Source organism: Lactuca virosa, chromosome 1 (genome assembly GCF_052849685.1).
Source record: "Lactuca virosa cultivar CGN04683 chromosome 1, Lactuca_virosa_CGN04683_v6, whole genome shotgun sequence".
NCBI classification, from domain to species: Eukaryota; Viridiplantae; Streptophyta; class Magnoliopsida; order Asterales; family Asteraceae; genus Lactuca; species Lactuca virosa.
Genome location: NC_136426.1, coordinates 41,652,006 through 41,670,207, shown reverse-complemented (window position 1 = coordinate 41,670,207; position 18,202 = coordinate 41,652,006). Strand labels below are relative to the sequence as shown.

The window sequence follows — 18,202 nt, the reverse complement described above, 5'->3', positions numbered from 1 at the left end:
CATTATTCATTGTTTCGGTTTTATCAACTTTATACTTGAATTTAAAACAATAGTTGTCCCATGCTCCAAGCATGTACACTATGTTTTCTAAACACTAGTCATGCCATACACCAAGTATGCATACTATGTTTGTCTATGATCTTTACTTTGTAAAATAGATCAATTGAACATCACTCCAATGATCCTCTTTTCACAGTCCCAAATCCTTACTGCAAATGCAAGAATTCCAAATTCATGCCATTTACTGAAATCTGTTAGATTCTAAACTTATATGCATTGATCCTCTTAATGATTATGCACGAAGTGAGAAAGACTTGACAACAATCATTACAGAGCATTCCAAAGGAGATCAGCTCCTTGGAAACATCCTTCTTTCATTAAGTTTCCTAATCTTACACAGATTGAATAATTTCTAACTTTGAAACATTTCCATATTCCATTTTGACTATCACTTCTGAACAAGAGTTGCCTCCTTACAGATTATGTCAATATGGTCCTTCCAGAATTAACATTATACTTCCAACTGTCCTTGAGCAACCAATCTTTGGTAAACCTTAGATTGTCCTCGACAATTGCTTAATCATTTTAGTCATATCCAATTCTAGACCTTTTCCCTTCATAATGCCCCAGGCATTTGGAAAATTTTAGAAATGATGAATATAGCACATGTAATCGATCCTATATCCGAAGCATATGGGACACGATTCATGATGTCTCACATAAAGACTAAACCAGTCTTTTGCTATAATATTTCCATTTCAATTTGCCAAGTTCTCAAAATTCAGATTATGAAAAGGGATGCCGTAATCATAATCGAATTTTAGAACGCAAATAATGGACCCATATATAGAATTTCCTTATGTTGAGCCATTCCAACATGAAATTCATATATATATATATATATATATATATATCCTTGATTAAATACGATTAAAATCTCAATCTAAGCTTTTAGAATTGAAATGAAGTATAATTTGCTCTCCCTTAATTATATCAAAACAACTTTTTCAACCCCTGCAACCTCACGAATTGAAACTTTTGTTTTCTATAATTAACATTGCTAACTTGCAACCTTTTTCATAATTATCATGCTCCCACTAACATGATGATTATTAGCATAACACTTATGCTCCCACTAGCTTTGACATGTACTCAGAAATCAGCTGACTTTCTTACCAAAGTTCAGATTTCTGATACTAGATTGTTTTGATAAAACTTTATCAAAATCATACACCTCTCTTAGATAGCTCACATGTGTGTCTAAACAATTTTATAACTATGAAAAGGGATGCCGTAATCATAGTCTCAATTGTTTAGACCTTTGCCACTTCTCACAAGTCCATGTTAGTGTGCCGGTAAACCACACACGCTCCACTAACGACTTTGAGAATGCAAATATCACAATTGCTATCTAGCTAAAATCTACTTAGTGAAAGTGTTTCCTCACCATCATTTTCATGAATCGGAGAGAAACCTTATGACACTTAGATTTAATAGTGTATGTGTTCTTATCCATGTGAATTTGTCAAAACCATAATCACAAGACAAGGTTAGTGACAAATCCAAACTCATATTGATTAAACTTGTGCAATCTTAAATTCTTGCCATTTGGCAGCTTAGGTGCCTGTCATTGCTTCCAAGTAGTTGTGCAACCAATTGAGAACTCTCAGAACTCCTATGCAAAGCCAACTTGAATAGGCACAAAAATTTCAACACGATAGGTTATAAACCTCAAGTCGTGTGCTAGTGAAGGACTTTAGGTTTTATTCTTGATTAAGTCTTGAAACTTTCAAGAGCTTTAAGACTCCCACTGTCCTCTTGACATATAAGACTCCCTTGTCAAATATTCAAGAGATAGTGCGGATTCTTTATCAAGACTAACACTTTACACAATTGGCCTAAGTTGGTCTCTGTTTTATCTAAAACATCACAACTTACCAATTTCAAATGTACAAGAGTAGATAACCTTTTACTCTTACATTTGACTAGTGTTAACAAACCCTCTTTAAGATATGTCACTCAAGTTACAATCTTGGAATATGACTCTAAGAATTGTTTTGGAACGAAGTATGACTCATCTTTTTGATTTAACCATTTCAACAATTCATGACTCCTCTTCTTAGTCATAAGAATGCACTAAAATGACTTTAGAGGACCAATTGTGATATGGTATCTTAATCATTAAAATGATCATAAACATGATACTAAAGTACTCTCCCATCTTTTCAGATTTGAGAAACTTTTATCTTTCTGCCATTCTTTGATTCTTCTTATTCGTTCTGTCTCACATTGAAACTTCTCCAATGCTACAGACTTATACTTAAACTTATAAGTATAACCATATTTACTGAACTTAAGTAAATCATGACGAATAGTCTTCTTGATCTTTTGTGGAGGACTTGACCAGTACACAAGAATGTGTACTCGATCCCTTAGTCCTTTCCTTATTCACATAAGGAATTAGTCTTAATTTTCCAAGCTGAAAGTTCTCATTCATCATACTATACAACTTGCATGATTCCAAGTTTCGGTCCAATTGAACCTTGGGTGATGAGAATCTTTCCTTATTTGGTAATATTAGACACTACCACAACCGAAAGAATCAAATCCATTTTTCCAATATTGCTATCAATGGAATCTTATAAGCAACAACTTTTCACAAATGCCATTGTAAGGATACTTAAAATAAATAAAATCAAAACCTTTTTCTTTTATTTTAAAACTTTGCGGAAAAACTTATCCTTACAATCCATATGAAAACCTTATTGTTATCTATTCCTAAGCAATATAAATATCATAACTCTTAAGTAATAGCCCAAAATTCTGATCACCGAACCATGCGATTGAAATCCATCTTTGCGATCAGAATCAGCATGTACTTAATAGAGTTAGACAATGGACTTTACCTGAAGTAGAGCCAAACTTATTGACTTTAACATCCTTACGTAAATTTGGCAGCTTCGTAACCAATGCCCCTTCCTTTGGCAATAGTTACCTATGGACCCTTGATAATAGGACTATCTCAGACTTCGCCTCTCTCTTTACCATTGGGTCAACCGAGTTGACTATGGCCGATCCCTTTCCATTGGGAAGAGAGAGCTTTACTGGATATCCAATGTCATCATTGTCAATGTCCATAGCGTTTTAGGAAGTTGATCTTAGCAAATAGATAAGATCATTAAGGGTCTTGTCTTAGTCTGTTTCATAGGATTCCCAAAAGAACTCACTATGTGACTTAGAAAGTAGTTGAGCCACCAACTTTCTCAAGACTTTGACACCCAACTCTCCCGGCTTGTCAATATGTGACTACATCTCCAAGATGTGATCACACCTAGACCTTGCCTTGCCAATAGGGCTTGAGTGACGTTGAACTTGTGGGTTAGGGAGAATAATTGGAGGAGGTGGAGGAAGTGAAGTTCCAAGATATTTGGGAGGATCATAGATGTCTGAACCAGACATCTTTTGGGAGATATTCAAGATAGTTGATTTAAATTCCTTAATATAACACCCAACATGAAATATTAAGGCTAGGATCCAACAACCTATTTATAACTGGAAGAGGGATGCCGTAATCCGAGTTATAAAATAGTTGAAGGTAGGTAAATGACGATTTACCAATTTCCACCATGAAAAACGAAATATAATTAAGTTTTAATTGGATTTGAAACTCCTAGATCTTTTGAGATTCATTGAACTTTTCAATGGCATGTTTCAATCTCGAGTGTGCCCTTCAGGTTTTGTGACTGGGATGCCGAGGATCACAAAACAAGGTGTGAAGTAACCATGCAAATATACTTGGTACCCTTAATATTTACCCCTCAATCGATGTGCCGGTTAACCACACGAGCTCCACCGATATTATGATAAATATTAAGTTACCCTTTGCCTACTTTGTTAAATCCAGGTTAGTGTGCCGGTTAACCACACACGCTCCACTAACGGTTTAAACAAAGTGCAAAGTGTAATTTCATGGATTAGCACCTTATTCACATTTTCCTAAGTAACTAAGATTGAGAATTAATAAAAGGTTTAGTTACTTAGTATTTATCATTAATACTTTTAATGAAGGGAGAATTATAGTCCTTGTCCTACCTGTTCGGCTAACGACCCTCCACCAATCAAGGAAGCGGTGGGTGAGAGTGGACACCCATTAAGCTGCCATTTTATAGGCAACAACCTTATACCCCCCTTATAGACCGGCTTCGTGAATGAGGCCTACTAATGGTAAGACTGACTTGCTCTTATACACATATATATTATTAACTTATAATATTATAAAGTATAAGGGTTGAATTTTAACTTTTAAAATTCTAAGGGCTTAACTTGGAATTAAAGGATTCATAAGTGAAAACTTTACAAATTCCAAAACTTGAGGGCAAGTTTTTGAAACTATTCAAAACTTTTCATTTCATAACTTATGAGTTTAATGGTTCATTAAAATGAAGACTCTTCATTTTTTATGTAACCTCTTATTCTTTAATAACACTTTTAAAGAAGTGACTCTTAAACATCCATAACTTGAGGACAAGTTATGGAGTCATAATACTATTTAATGAAAAAGCCTCTTCATTTTTTTTTTATGTAACCTATGACACTTTTATGAGTTTTAAGATTCATAAATGTGACCTTTTATGTAACTTGAGGACAAGCTACAAAAACACATTTTATGAACTACCTCTAGATTAATTAGGATTGAAAACAACTAAAACACAATTTTTTTCCAATTAATCTAAACTAACTCATAAATCAAGGAAACATAAAACTTTTGGTAATCCATAGCTTATGGAGTTAAATGTTTGTTTTATGATGAAACTTTTCATGTTCCATAACTTAAGAATAAGTTATGGAATTCTTTAAAACATTAACACCAAATTTTGTAACTCCATAAAAACTTTGAATCAATTTTTTTTAAACCTTTTCATATCCATAACTTATGGAGGTTTCAAAACACTTAAGATCACAACTTTAAAAAAAACTTTTGAGCTCCAAAATTTTATGAAAAATTTGTAACTCCTTAAAACATTTAGATCAAACTTTTAAAACTAATAAAATAATCATATCATTTTATCTTTTACTAAATTTGACCTAATTCAACTCATATAGCAAATGATTCAAATTTTACAAATAATTAGTTTTTCACAAAACAAGTAATTATCTTAAAATTTGACAAACTTCATGTTTTTTTTTCTTTTTTTTCAACTTTGAAAATCAAACATTTGCATGAATATAACAGAAAACAACCCATGGCTCTGATACCACTGTTGGGTTATGAGCATTCTAACACTCCTAAGTGTACATGCAACCCTAAATACCTTGGATCTATGTTTTCTCTATTATACATACAATTATGAACATCCAAGGTATTATCCTAATCTAGCATACAAAATAATAAATATAACAAGATAGAATACATACCTCTTTGATGTAGAATGTCTTCATGAAGCTTGAGTGCCTAGTGCCCCAAGTGTGACACCTCAAATGGTTCACACAACACCAAATACACTTGGAATAACTTGAGAGAAACTTGAACACTCCTTGAAATCGTCTAGCCCTCACACTCACACATTAGTGCACGATTTCTTGAGTCATGGGATTCTTTTATATGGTGTCTATTAGGGTTACACCATGTAACTCATAACTTTACTCATTCCTTATGCTCCATGGATTTTAACCTCCATGGAGTATCCATGGGTCACCCCATGGACTTAGTCCAACATAAGGAATCTTGGATCACAAGCCCACATATATAAGAATGAATGATTTACACAATCAACCCATATATTTAATTAGTCTCCTTTTGATCACTTAATTAATTCCAAATTAATTCTGGATCAATACTAATTAAATAACCTTATTAATATATTAGAACTTATAATATATTAACCAACCTTAAGTGTTATTTCTCTCATTATAGTCTATCCAAATGCATGATGTCATGCAACCCAAATGGACCATGCCGGGTCGGGTCAAGTCTTACCAATTATAGTTATGGACTTAGACATTAATCTAACACTCACTATATGATTCAGGAAGTGACTGAAGAACCCAGTCAACAGCCAACTCACCTGAAAGCTCGACACCCAACATCCTTAACCTGTCAATGTGTGACTTTATCTCCAAGACATGTGCACACACAGGTTTCCCATCTTCGTGTTTACTTGCCAATAGGGCTTGAGTGAGCTTAAACTTTTCAAGCCTTTGAACTTGTGGGTTAGGGAGAATAATTGGAGGAGGTGGAGGAAGTGAAGCATGACTCTCATTTCCTTGATCGTATCTTGGAACACCATCTTCATTTGGAAAGCTTGTTCCAATGGATTTGGGAAGACCATTGTTAGATTCAGACATCTACAAAACGGGATAAATTCAAGTCAAGTTTATTAGAATCCTTGATGTAACACCCAAACGAAACATCAAGGATAGGATCCAACACAATACTCTACAACCTAGAAGAGGGATGTCGTAATCTAGTTGCAGAATATTTGAAGGTAGGTAAATGACGATTTACCAATTTCCACCATGAAAAACGAAAAAGAAATTTAAGTTTTAAATGAATTGAAACTCCTATATCTTTTGAGATTCATTGAACTTTTCAATGGCGTGTTTAATCTCGATTATGCCCTTCTATTTGTGACTGGGATGCCGAGGATCACAAATAAGGTGTGAATAACCATACGAATCTACGTGATGCACTCAATGATACTATCTCCTAATCAATGTGCCAGTTAACCACACACGCTCCATTGATCTATGATAAACATCGAGCCACCCTTCACTGCCAATGTCAACCCCAAATTAGTGTGCCGGTTAACCACACACGCTCCACTAACGTTTGACAAGGGTACGAAGTGTAATTCCATGGATTAGCATACAATTTCACATTTTGCCTAAAGTAAATATGATTTGGGAATTTGTAAAAGCATTTAGTTACTTTGTACTTCATTATACTTGTAATGGAAGGTTTCGTCCTATCCTACCCGTTCGGCTAACGACCCTCCACTAGTCAAGAGTGCGGTGGGTAAGAGTGGATACCCATTCAATCGCCATTTTATAGGCAATTTCCTTAAACACCCCTTATAGACCAGCTTCGTGAATGAGGCCTACTAACGGTAAGACTGACTGTTTACTTATACATATATAATATTAGACTTTTAATGTCATATATACATAGTATAGGGTGTATTTTAAACTTTTAAAATACTAGGTGGTCTAATTTAATTAATTATACTTTTAATTTAATTAAATGTAAACCAAAACTTTATGGATTTATTAACTCTCTTTTAATTATACACTTTAATTAATTAACAAAACCATAAGGGTGTAATTTGAACTTTTCAAAAATACGAGGGTTTTAGAATTTAACATTTCAAAATTAAACTTTTAATCAACTTTTAAATTCCAAAACTTGAGGACAAGTTTTGAAACTTTTCAAAACATTTGGGATTAGAATTTAAATATTTCAAAATTAACTTTTAATCAAAAAATTAAATTCCAAAACTCGAGGGCAAGTTTTGAAACTTTTCAAAACATTTGGGTTTAACTATTTAAATTTCAAAAACAAAACATTTAAGTTCAAATTTAAACTATAAAACCTAAAGGGGAAAATTGAAACTTTTTCATAAGATAATTCAAATCTAAATTACAAATAATCAATCTTTATCTAATAAAACAAAAGATTATCTAAATTTTGACAATTATCTTCTATTTGGGCAAGGATAATCTCCAAATATTGATAAAAAACGGATTTTATTAATAAAAAACGTTTTAGGTAACTATCCACAGCCAAAATAGGTCAAAATCCCAAAAACAGCTCTATCTGACTCTCTGACTCGTCGAGTTCACTATGGACTCGGCGAGTTCAGCCATGGACTCGGCGAGTCCAGCCCCCAGAAACCAAAAATTTTCGATTTTTAGCATCAATAATCAACTATAGCATCAAATACATCAAACAAACAGCCCTAGGCTCTGATACCACTGATGAGTTTCGAGCAATACATCATTCCTATGGTGTACATGCAAACCCTAATAGCTTTTGGATCTAGTTTGTCTAATGAACATGCAATTGAACATCTAAAGCTATAAACCCTAGATCTAATAAACTATAACTGAAATTAGGGTTTAGATCTTACCTTTGATTGTTATATAGCAATAACAATCAATCCTTGGCTTCAGAAAGCTTAGTGCCTCAAGTGTTGCACCTCTAATGGAGTCACAAACACCACTAAGCAATTGGATGAAGGAGAGAAGAGAGAGGAGGCACCAAAAACGGCTGGAAACCCTAATCCAAGTGTTAGCCACGTTTTTGGTGCCCAAGGGTTCCTTATATACTTAGGCTATTAGGGTTATCCAACAAGGAAACCCTAATTTGACTGCTTAAGCCCTAAGCAGCCATGAACCCCTTCTGGAACATGCCGTGGACGATTTCTAATGGGCTTCCCCATAGAATTCGTCCAACCTATTATTCCAAGGTGATCCATAGCCCAATTGCAATTATCCTATAATTACAATTCCAGTCCCCTAAGTTTAATTAATCTCTTTTAGCCACAGAATTAATTCTTTATTAATTCTTGACTAATATTAATTAAACAATATGATTTCTCCTTTAATATATTATTCTCATAATATATTAATAAATCATAATTAAACCTTTCTCTCCTTAGTTCATCCTACATATTGCTATGTTGAAGGCAACCCAAAAGGACCATGCTCATAATCGGGTCAAGTACATACCAAAATAGTTATGGACTTAGACACTAATCCAACAGTTGGAGAGGTGGAGGCTGAGAATGGAAATAGTTTGTGAAAGTTAAGGAGCTTAAATAGGGCTCAAAACTCTAAAATTAGGGTTTGGGTTCTGATCGCGTACACCCAACAACTCCTGATACACCCAACGTAGCAAGTTGAATCTCTGAGATTATCCTTGCCTAGTACGCCCAACATACACCTGTTCGCCCAACGTACTAGGTTAAACCCAAACCCTCAAACCAAGGCTCTGATACCAACTTGTAACGCCCTAAATTACAACCCAAAATTTTTATATTGAAACTTTAAGTATTTATTTAAATCACAACTGCAATATCTTAAAACATTTATCAGAGTAACATTAAAAGTTATCAAGTACACAAGCCCCCCATTGATGCGATGCAATAGAGCCGTGCCCCTCCTTTAATATAAGAAAACCTGAAACATGTAAACCACAAATCGTAAGCACAAAGTTTAGTGAGTTCCCCAAAATACCACATACAGCACAACACAAATAGACAACTATGGGTTATCAGCAACCCTGGGGACTATCAGCAGTCCCAGTGGCTAATAGCACGCCCGGTGGGTTATCAGTAACCCTAGAGACTATCCGCAGTCTCAATCACATATAAACAACATAACACAATAATAACAGTTAGACCCAGTTGGTCATCACAAATATAGCTACTCTACCATACAGGCACATGCAAACATGCGAGAGTCACAAAGACGGCTAGCATCCTACATACATAATTTAGTGAGCCGGCATTGGTGCCTTCGACTCATGAGCACCGGGAGAACACTCACCTGAATCGAAGAACCCTGAAACACTACGACACAATCCATTCTCTGTACTGCTTGCACCCGTAAATCCACTAATACCAGAACCAGATAAAATCTTAATTAATAGCCCAAAACCCTCAAGTTTGACCCAAGGTCAAACTTGGTCAAAAATTCAACAGTCAATGAAAGTCAAAGTCAACAAGTGAAACTTCAGGCTGAGTACGCCCAACGTACTCAGCTCATACGCATGGCGTACTCACCATCCAGAATTGGGATCCCATACGAGTACGTGTAACGTACTCGAAGGTACACCCGACGTACTCGGCCACATGACACTTTTCCATTAAGTGCTTAATCTCTTAAGTCCTTTCATTCAACACTCAGATCTAGTCCTACAACATCATTCTAAGTCATAAAGTTTCCACCTTTATGAATTTTCATGTCTAGAAAAGGTCCAAAAGCTAAAACCTTAACTTATTAATCCATTAAGACATCATGACACTTTCATGGAAGGTATAGAAGGATCAAGATCACATTTTTATGGATCCTAAAAGCTCCATAATGGATAAAGTTTCCAACCTTATCCATTAGAATGGTCCAAACCACCAAGATCTAGCCTTTAAGCATCAAATGGGACCAAAAGTGCATCTTTTTCAACTTAATCCGTTAATTCCAAGTCTCCAACCTTCATATCTGAATTACAATGATGTTTAAATGGATAAAGTTTCCAACTTTATCCATAACAAGGTCACAAACTTTCAAGATCTAAACTTTATGCACTAAAATGACCAAAAGCTCATAACACCCAAAACTAGCTAGATCTAACAAATGCATCATCAAGATTCAAACTTTATACCTCTAGAAGATAGATCAATGTGAACAAAGTCCAGATCTACAAGATCCAATGCAACAAACACTTCTACAAGAAGTTCCTTCTTCTCCAAGGTTCACCATGCATACTCCAAAGCACTTAAAAACACATTCTTTTAGCTCACAAGGCTCAACTAGGGTTAGGGTTTCATGGAAGAGGTGTTGGAGAGGTGGAGGCTGAGAATGGAATGGTTTTGGGGGAGTTAAGGAGCTTAAATAGGGATCAAACCACGAAAATAGGGTTTGGGCACTGATTGCGTATGCCCAGCGTACACCTCATTGTACGCCCAGCGTACTCAGCTTGGCCTAAAACCACCCAAACTTCAAACAGTCATAACTTCTTCGTTTCAACTCCGATTTCGACGATCTTTATATCCACGAAAATGTATTAAGGAGCTCTACAACCCTATCTAATTACTTTTGACTTAAAACACATTGAACTAGAATCCATAATTCATAAAAGAAGTATGAAACACTACTTCCCATTTCACCCTTTAAATCCAATGCACAAATCAAACTCTTGGATCACACAATCTACATTACCCACATCCAAATTGGTTTAAACCTCTCGTTGCCAAATCTTGAAGCCTTGTGATAATTGATCTTCGGGTCATGGTCCCGAATTATGAAACGACCTGAAACAGGGTGTTACATACGACAGCAGCATCCTCAGTGACAGAAGCATATCAATCATCAAAAGTCTCAATCAGAGTGGTCTTGATAGACCCAAACATCAACAAAATAGCCTCTCTGATTGCTGTAGCCACCTCCACGGAAACAATCCTGCGGATCTCAGCAACGCTGGCACTCGGCCTCTCGGGGTCACTGGAGCATGAACCTCGGGTAACCACCATACTGAAACACATAAGAAAAATTATCAGAAATCAGGCTAAAACGCATATACCGACACCCACACACTCCTACAAGCCCTTTAGTTCCTTGAGGTTACTCTTCGCGCCGTATACGGATCCAGTGTTTCTAGTAGTATGGGCCCAATACTACCTTCCACACCAACCCGTATTTGTCTCGAGTCGTCCCATCCGGAACCCAAGGACTCTACCTCCTCAAATCAGCTATGGACTCGTCCTTCTGGTTCCTTAGAACCACAAATAAGCATCTAGACACTGACTCTAGACTGCTCCCATCACTGCTTTGCCTCACAAGATCTCCGCTGTCCTCGTTACTTGCTTCGTGTATACCAATTGTACATAATACGAGACTCAATAGACATTCGAATAAATGATCCTACATCAAACTCACAACCAAAAAAGGAACATGAAGAAAGGCTAAATCAGGCATTCTGAGGCTATAAAATCCTAACTATGTACAACTATGTAGCATACACTAAGCAAATAGTAAAGACAGATTCAATCTCATAAGAATGAACTCCTAGGCTAAGGCATCACAAATCAGGCAACATTACCATACTATTCCTGTAAGATTCCTTAGCCTATCACTAACTCGCACGCAATTCTATCAGCTCATCATATAGATATATATGCTCTACACTACTCATAATATAAATTGAGGTATTTTTGGGAAACTACCGCTCGAGCTCTGATCGATTGTACACACTGCTTCTCTGGGTTTTTTTCCTGTAAAAGTCTTCATTTATTTGTTGATTTCTTAAAAAAATTTCAGATCCATAGTTTGAGTTTGGAATCACCCAGAGGTTCATCCAAATCCCTCAAACTAGGGCTCTGATACCAAACTGTAACACCTCAAATTTTTGCCGAAAATTTTCATTTTTAATTTACCAAAGTTAAGGTTTCACAAACCAAGTTATCAAATACATAATTATCCCAAACAACCAGTATCACAAATATTAGAGTTTATAAACTGTCCTAGTAGTAAATCTCCCAGCGAGTGTGTACAATCAGACCTTCGCCTTCCCGCGGTCCTCGAAAGTACCTGCCACATATAAATCAACAACTGTAAGCATGAAGCTTAGTGAGTTCCCTAAGATACCACATACAGTACATCATAAATAAACAACTATGGGTTATCAGCAACCGTGGGGACTATCAACAGTCTCAGTGAGCTAACAACACGTCATGTGGTTATCAACAACCCTGGAGGCTATCAGCAGTCTCAGTCACATATAAACAGCATAACATAATCATAACAGTTAGACTCAGCTGGTCATTACAGATACAATTGTTCTACCACATAGGTAAGAATAAGTGAGGAGACTCACCTGATACCGACGACAAGTAAATCACATACCCAAACTGCCGGATCCAGACTCCGTCTAATCAAAAAAATAATTAACCCTAATTAATAATTAAGGTCCAAAACTCACTCGCGATTCCAAATCTCACAACTAAATCTTCTAAGGGTAAAAAGACTATTTTGCCCTTCTCATGGTCTAAAACCCTAAATCTTGACCAAAGGTCAAAAGTAAAAAAAAAGTCAACTGCACATCGAGTACATTGTATGTACCACTTCTTAAGCGGGGCGTACAACGAAATCAGAATCCATCGGGAGTGGAACCGGCTACGTGGGGCGTTGCCAGGAGTACGCCCAGCGTACTCCGTCTACCTCTACTTCCACCAACTTAGTGTCTTAATCCCTTAAGACAACTAACCCAACCTCAGATCTGACTATTCTAAGATGTCTTAACCCATAAAATCGTTGGCTTTAAGCCTTTTCATAGCTAGGAAGGACCCAATGCAACAATCTTTAGCTTCTAATACACTCTAAGCTACTTTACTCATGTATGAGCCAAAGGGAATGATTAAACAACCATTTTTATGAATCTATAGGTCCTAAAATGCATGAAAGGACGGCTACAAGTTCCTGGAGTGCTCCAAACTCATAAAGGTCCAATCTTGGGGACAAAAATTCATGAAACTTCAACCATAAAGATCTAATGAAAAGCTTGCCAAGGTATAGACTTTATACCTGGAAATGATGCACAAAGAGGAAAGGTTTTTGGATCTACAAGCTTTATAGCACCCACTCCTTCTTCTCTAGTCTCATTCTTCCACTACAAGCACCAAGAACACTCAAAAACTTGCAGAAACTCACACAAGCAACTCAACTCGGGATTAGGGTTTTAGAGAGGGTTTGGTGGCTGATAAGGATGATCAAATGGGGACATCATGTTCTTTAAATAGGGAGCAACCTTTAAAATTAGGGTTTGAAGACTGGGCTAGTACGCACGGCGTACCACACGTACGTCCAACATACTAGCTGATCATCCGTGTTCCTAAGCTGCATGAGTACGCTGCGCCTACTCTTACGAACATCGTGCGTACAACCAAAATCGCAAGCCTTTTTCTCCAAGGGACCAAATGAGCCACTTTTATAAAAATACAAGAAATAATAGAAGTACATGATATCAGGATTTTACAAAACTAACATATTCCTAAATATCACTTATGTCTCCTAGTAGTGTTTTTAAGATCTTAATTGTTTTTTATCAAAAAAGATACAAGATCAACGTCGTTAAAAACTACCAAAAAGTAATTGAATCTTAAAACCGCAAAAAAGGTACAAAATCAACAACAAACACATGCGGTTAAAAACTGCAACCATAACTATATAAAATAACTGCATAATCGTACTATTACATTAACCGCGTCATTCGATTTCTAAAATTGAATAATCACATCGTTTGGCCAGTGATGATCATAGTGATAAACATACTAAACCATTGTGAACCCCGTCGCACTTACCCCTAAACAAAACCACGTGGCAATATTTTTTTTTATATTTTGTTTTTATTCATCTTTATATTCATGTTAAATGATGGCATATGTCATATTTAATAGAATTAATAATATTTTAATATAGATAAAAGCATATATAAAAAGAAAATATAAGATAATATTGAATTTCTCATAACAATATTCTTACAATGTAATATTAACCATCATAAATGATCTTAGTTGTTAGGTCACTATATAACAATATATTATACAATGTGATTTTAACCGTCATAAATGTCACTATAGAACGATATTCAGTATTCATATATAATTTGGTTAATAGTCTTTTCATGTTTATATCTTTAGCCTGTTAAATATAGACATAGGTCTATTATAACTTATTAAGGGCATGTTTTGGTCTCCTTCATGGTCTCTTCATTTTTGACGTCTTGTCCCTTCACTTTTACAATTTTACTCTTGTTGATTCCATTATATTCCCACTTTGATTATTTTCTTAGTTCATTATCAATATAATATCAAAGCTCAAAGAAAAAGGATGAAGGTATGCGACGGGAAAAAAAATTCTAACATAAATGTTTTTAACTATACTAGCTGTTAGGTGTTAGTTGATATATAAAATTATGAATTTTAAAAGTGGTTAAATTACAAAAATTAAGATTTTATGACAAAATGTGAAAATGAGTAACCCTCAACAAATTATAAAATAATCATTCAAGATTTTCTATGACAAATTTTGCAAAATGCATATGTTTATAAAATTGATAATGATTTAAAAGGCAACATAAATATATAGATTTAAGCACTTATATTTATTTTGTATATATAATTAATCATTTATGTTTTTATAGGGTTTAATCACTTATGTTTTTGTACTTTGTAAACATATAACCATTAAACATAATATCATGTGTACAAAATAAAAAAAATATATAAGAAACTAAATATGTAAAAAAAATATAAATATTTAAATGTATATAAAATAAAAACATAAATAAATATAATATAAATTATATTATCCTTTAAAATCATTATCCATTTATAAAATTATTTTATGAATAATCTCGTTAAACATTCAAAATGAAGAAATAACTTGCGGGAAGGTTACTTTTGTCTATAAGGTTAAGTTGCAAAATAATTTTTCACAAAAAAAAAAAAAAGTAGTTTACAAAATAAAACAAATTTAAGAAAGCATTTCCATTTCCCCAAGAATTCACCATTGCTCACTCATTTTAGAGATCATCCATTTTCGAACATTTTATTAAATTATTCCTAAATTTCTTTAAATTATTAAAGAAAACATTTCCATTTCGAAAGAATTCAATTCACCATAATTATATTTGTATATACGAACAAAAAACTGATTATAGATATGCAAATCAAACTACCCCAAATCCCTAATCATTGAATTTTCTGATTTAATAACTCAATCGAAGCTTATCATCATCATAACCAATGGCAATTACCAAATACCAACCCACTTTCTATATTTTCATCCAAATCACTACTACTCGATTCTGTTCACACCCATACGATTAATCAAAGCATTCCCGATAACACCTTCAGCTTTCTGGCACTTCCCCTTTTTCTCCATCCCAGACATGTAATGCCTCACTTCGTCTTTTATCATTTCCTGCATCACCGCCATTAATTCCGGGTTGAAGAACTCATAATTCGGACCACCACTTTGAAGCGCCGTCGCCTGTGGCGGTGGCGGTGGCGGTGCCGGAGTTTCCTCTAGGAACTTTTGTCTCAGTTCAGATCCAGGTAAGGACAAGCTTAACGAAGTCGGTGGGTCATTCAGAACCGGACCATTGTTCAGAAGACGATGACTCGAATGCCTAAAGTCGTCAGACCCGGTCGGGCTGTTAGGGTTCAGAAACAACGCCGAGCAACCACTATCCGGTCCGAGGCTAGCAGACCGCTTTAATGGCGGTTGATAATTCACCAGATCTTGCCCATCGAGGAACGAAAAATCATCGTTAGACATCGACGAACACTTACGCTTTAGAGTTGAATTCCAGTGGTTTTTTATGGCGTTATCTGTCCGGCCGTTGAGCAACCGTGATATGGTGGCCCACTTGTTCCCGAACCGCGCGTGAGCCCTGACGATTGTCTCGTCCTCCTCCGGCGTAAACGGACGGTGCTCCACCTGCGGCGACAGCTGGTTGCACCACCGTAGGCGGCAGGATTTACCAGAGCGACCAGGAATCGACTTGTTGATGAGCGACCAGTTCCGAGCACCGAGTTTTTGAACAAGCGTCTGTAAGAGGTCGTCTTCTTCGGGACTCCATGGACCCTTGATCCGATCCATGTCATTCTTAACTACCGCCATTGGAATAATTTTGTATCTATCTGGTGGAGAAAATGAAAAGCCCTAAATCCGATCGGTTATCATGGGAAAGATTATCGGGGTTTTGGTGAGTAAAAGGTTAAGAAAATTAAATTCGAGAAATTTGAAGGAAAGATGAGTGGGGGTTTTATATAGGGGAGGAAGATGGGGAGATAAAGATGAGGCGATAACCGGAAAGGCAGTTATGATTGTACAACTGGCAGTGGACACGTGTTGAATTGCGAGTGCGTGATGGCTGTAAACCTGCATGAAAACAGATTTATGAAAAACAGAAAATTAAACTATTTATTTAGTTAGAGAAATGACCAAGATAATCATTTTGTTATAACTATTTTTTTTCTTTGTCCTTCCATTGTTTGTAAATTGAATCTTTTCTTGTACGTTTTCTCCCGCCTTGGGGTTCTTTTTTATATAATTATTTTCTGTTTTAAATTTTTTTTTTGATATAACATAAACAAAAATCAGAAAAATAACCATAACAGTCAAAATTTTGGTCATCACCTGTTTTCATAGTTTACCGCCATAACTTCTCTTTTATATAATTATTTACTGTTTCAAAAAGAAGTATTTTTTTTATATAACATAAACAAAAATCAGAAAAATAACCTGGTCAAAATTTTGGTCATCACATGTTTTCATGCAGGTTTACAGCCATAACTCTTTAAACCTGTGAAATTGTTTTAAAGATTTTTCAATGTCAAAAATTAGAAAAATAACAATAATAGTCAAAATGTAAGTCTATTTTATTTTATTCTAATTGATTAGAAACAAACGATATATAATATTTTTACCATAAGTATATTATAGCATATTCAACCATTTTATTCGTACATAAATGATATGTTTGACAAAATCAACTAATAACCGATAGCTAGAAGTTAAACGTTAAAAATGTATCTTTAATTAATATAGAAGTTTTCTATTTGGAAAAAATAGATTAAAGTTTTTTGAACATATAAAATTACGTAAAATTAAAATGTAAAAGCTCATAAAAAATAAAAAAATCATAAGATTAAACATACAATTTAGTAAAGGAGTTTGATATAAAATTTAGTAAGTTTAGTTTTTTAGATGCTAAACATACAAAAAAACACCATCTAATTTTATTTTAACCATCATTTTTGTTTTATAAAGGAGTTTGATGTAAAATTTAGTAAGTTTAGTTTTTTTTTTTTTTTATACCTACCAAGTACCAAGGACTTGCAAGTTTTAGTAAGTTTAGTTTTAATTTATTTTTCTAAAAGCCGTTTTCATTAAATGTAAAGTTACTAATAAATGAAATAACTGTAAATATATGGAAAGTATTTAAACAACCAGAAAAACGTTGGCAGATCATGGCAAGGGTTTATCGGAAGGAATTCAAATCACCGACCGTTTGGAAGTTAATGCAGGGGAAGAGAGTGTACGGCATGGGGAGAAAAGAAAGCATGGAGCCATGGGCTTTCAGTATGCCAGCCTGGCTCCCATATTGTTTTCCTCTCCCATATTGTTTTCCTTTCTTTAAGAATAATAAATATAAAAACATAACCTAAAAAGATAAAAGATATATAAAAATATAAAAGTATAAAAGGGATCTAAAATTGATTATTCACCTAGGGATGAGCAACGCTTCAACCCCGGACCGAACCGGTACGAAGACCAAAAAGTTGAAACCCGAAACCCTTGAATTACATTAGCCGAAAATTGGACCAGCTTAGGGTATTTGGTTCTGGGTCCTCAAATGGGTTTCATTTTTTGTATCGAATTGGATAATTTGTTGGGATAATGACTTGATAGGGTAAGGTAC

General features: G+C 35.0%; 1 pseudogene; it reads right to left on the bottom strand.

Annotated features, from left to right (window-relative positions):
• Positions 1 to 15,263: 15,263 nt before the first annotated feature.
• On the bottom strand, positions 15,264 to 16,535 carry LOC145111846 (transcription factor MYB44 pseudogene; annotated as a pseudogene).
• Between the last annotated feature and the right edge of the window lie 1,667 nt (positions 16,536 to 18,202).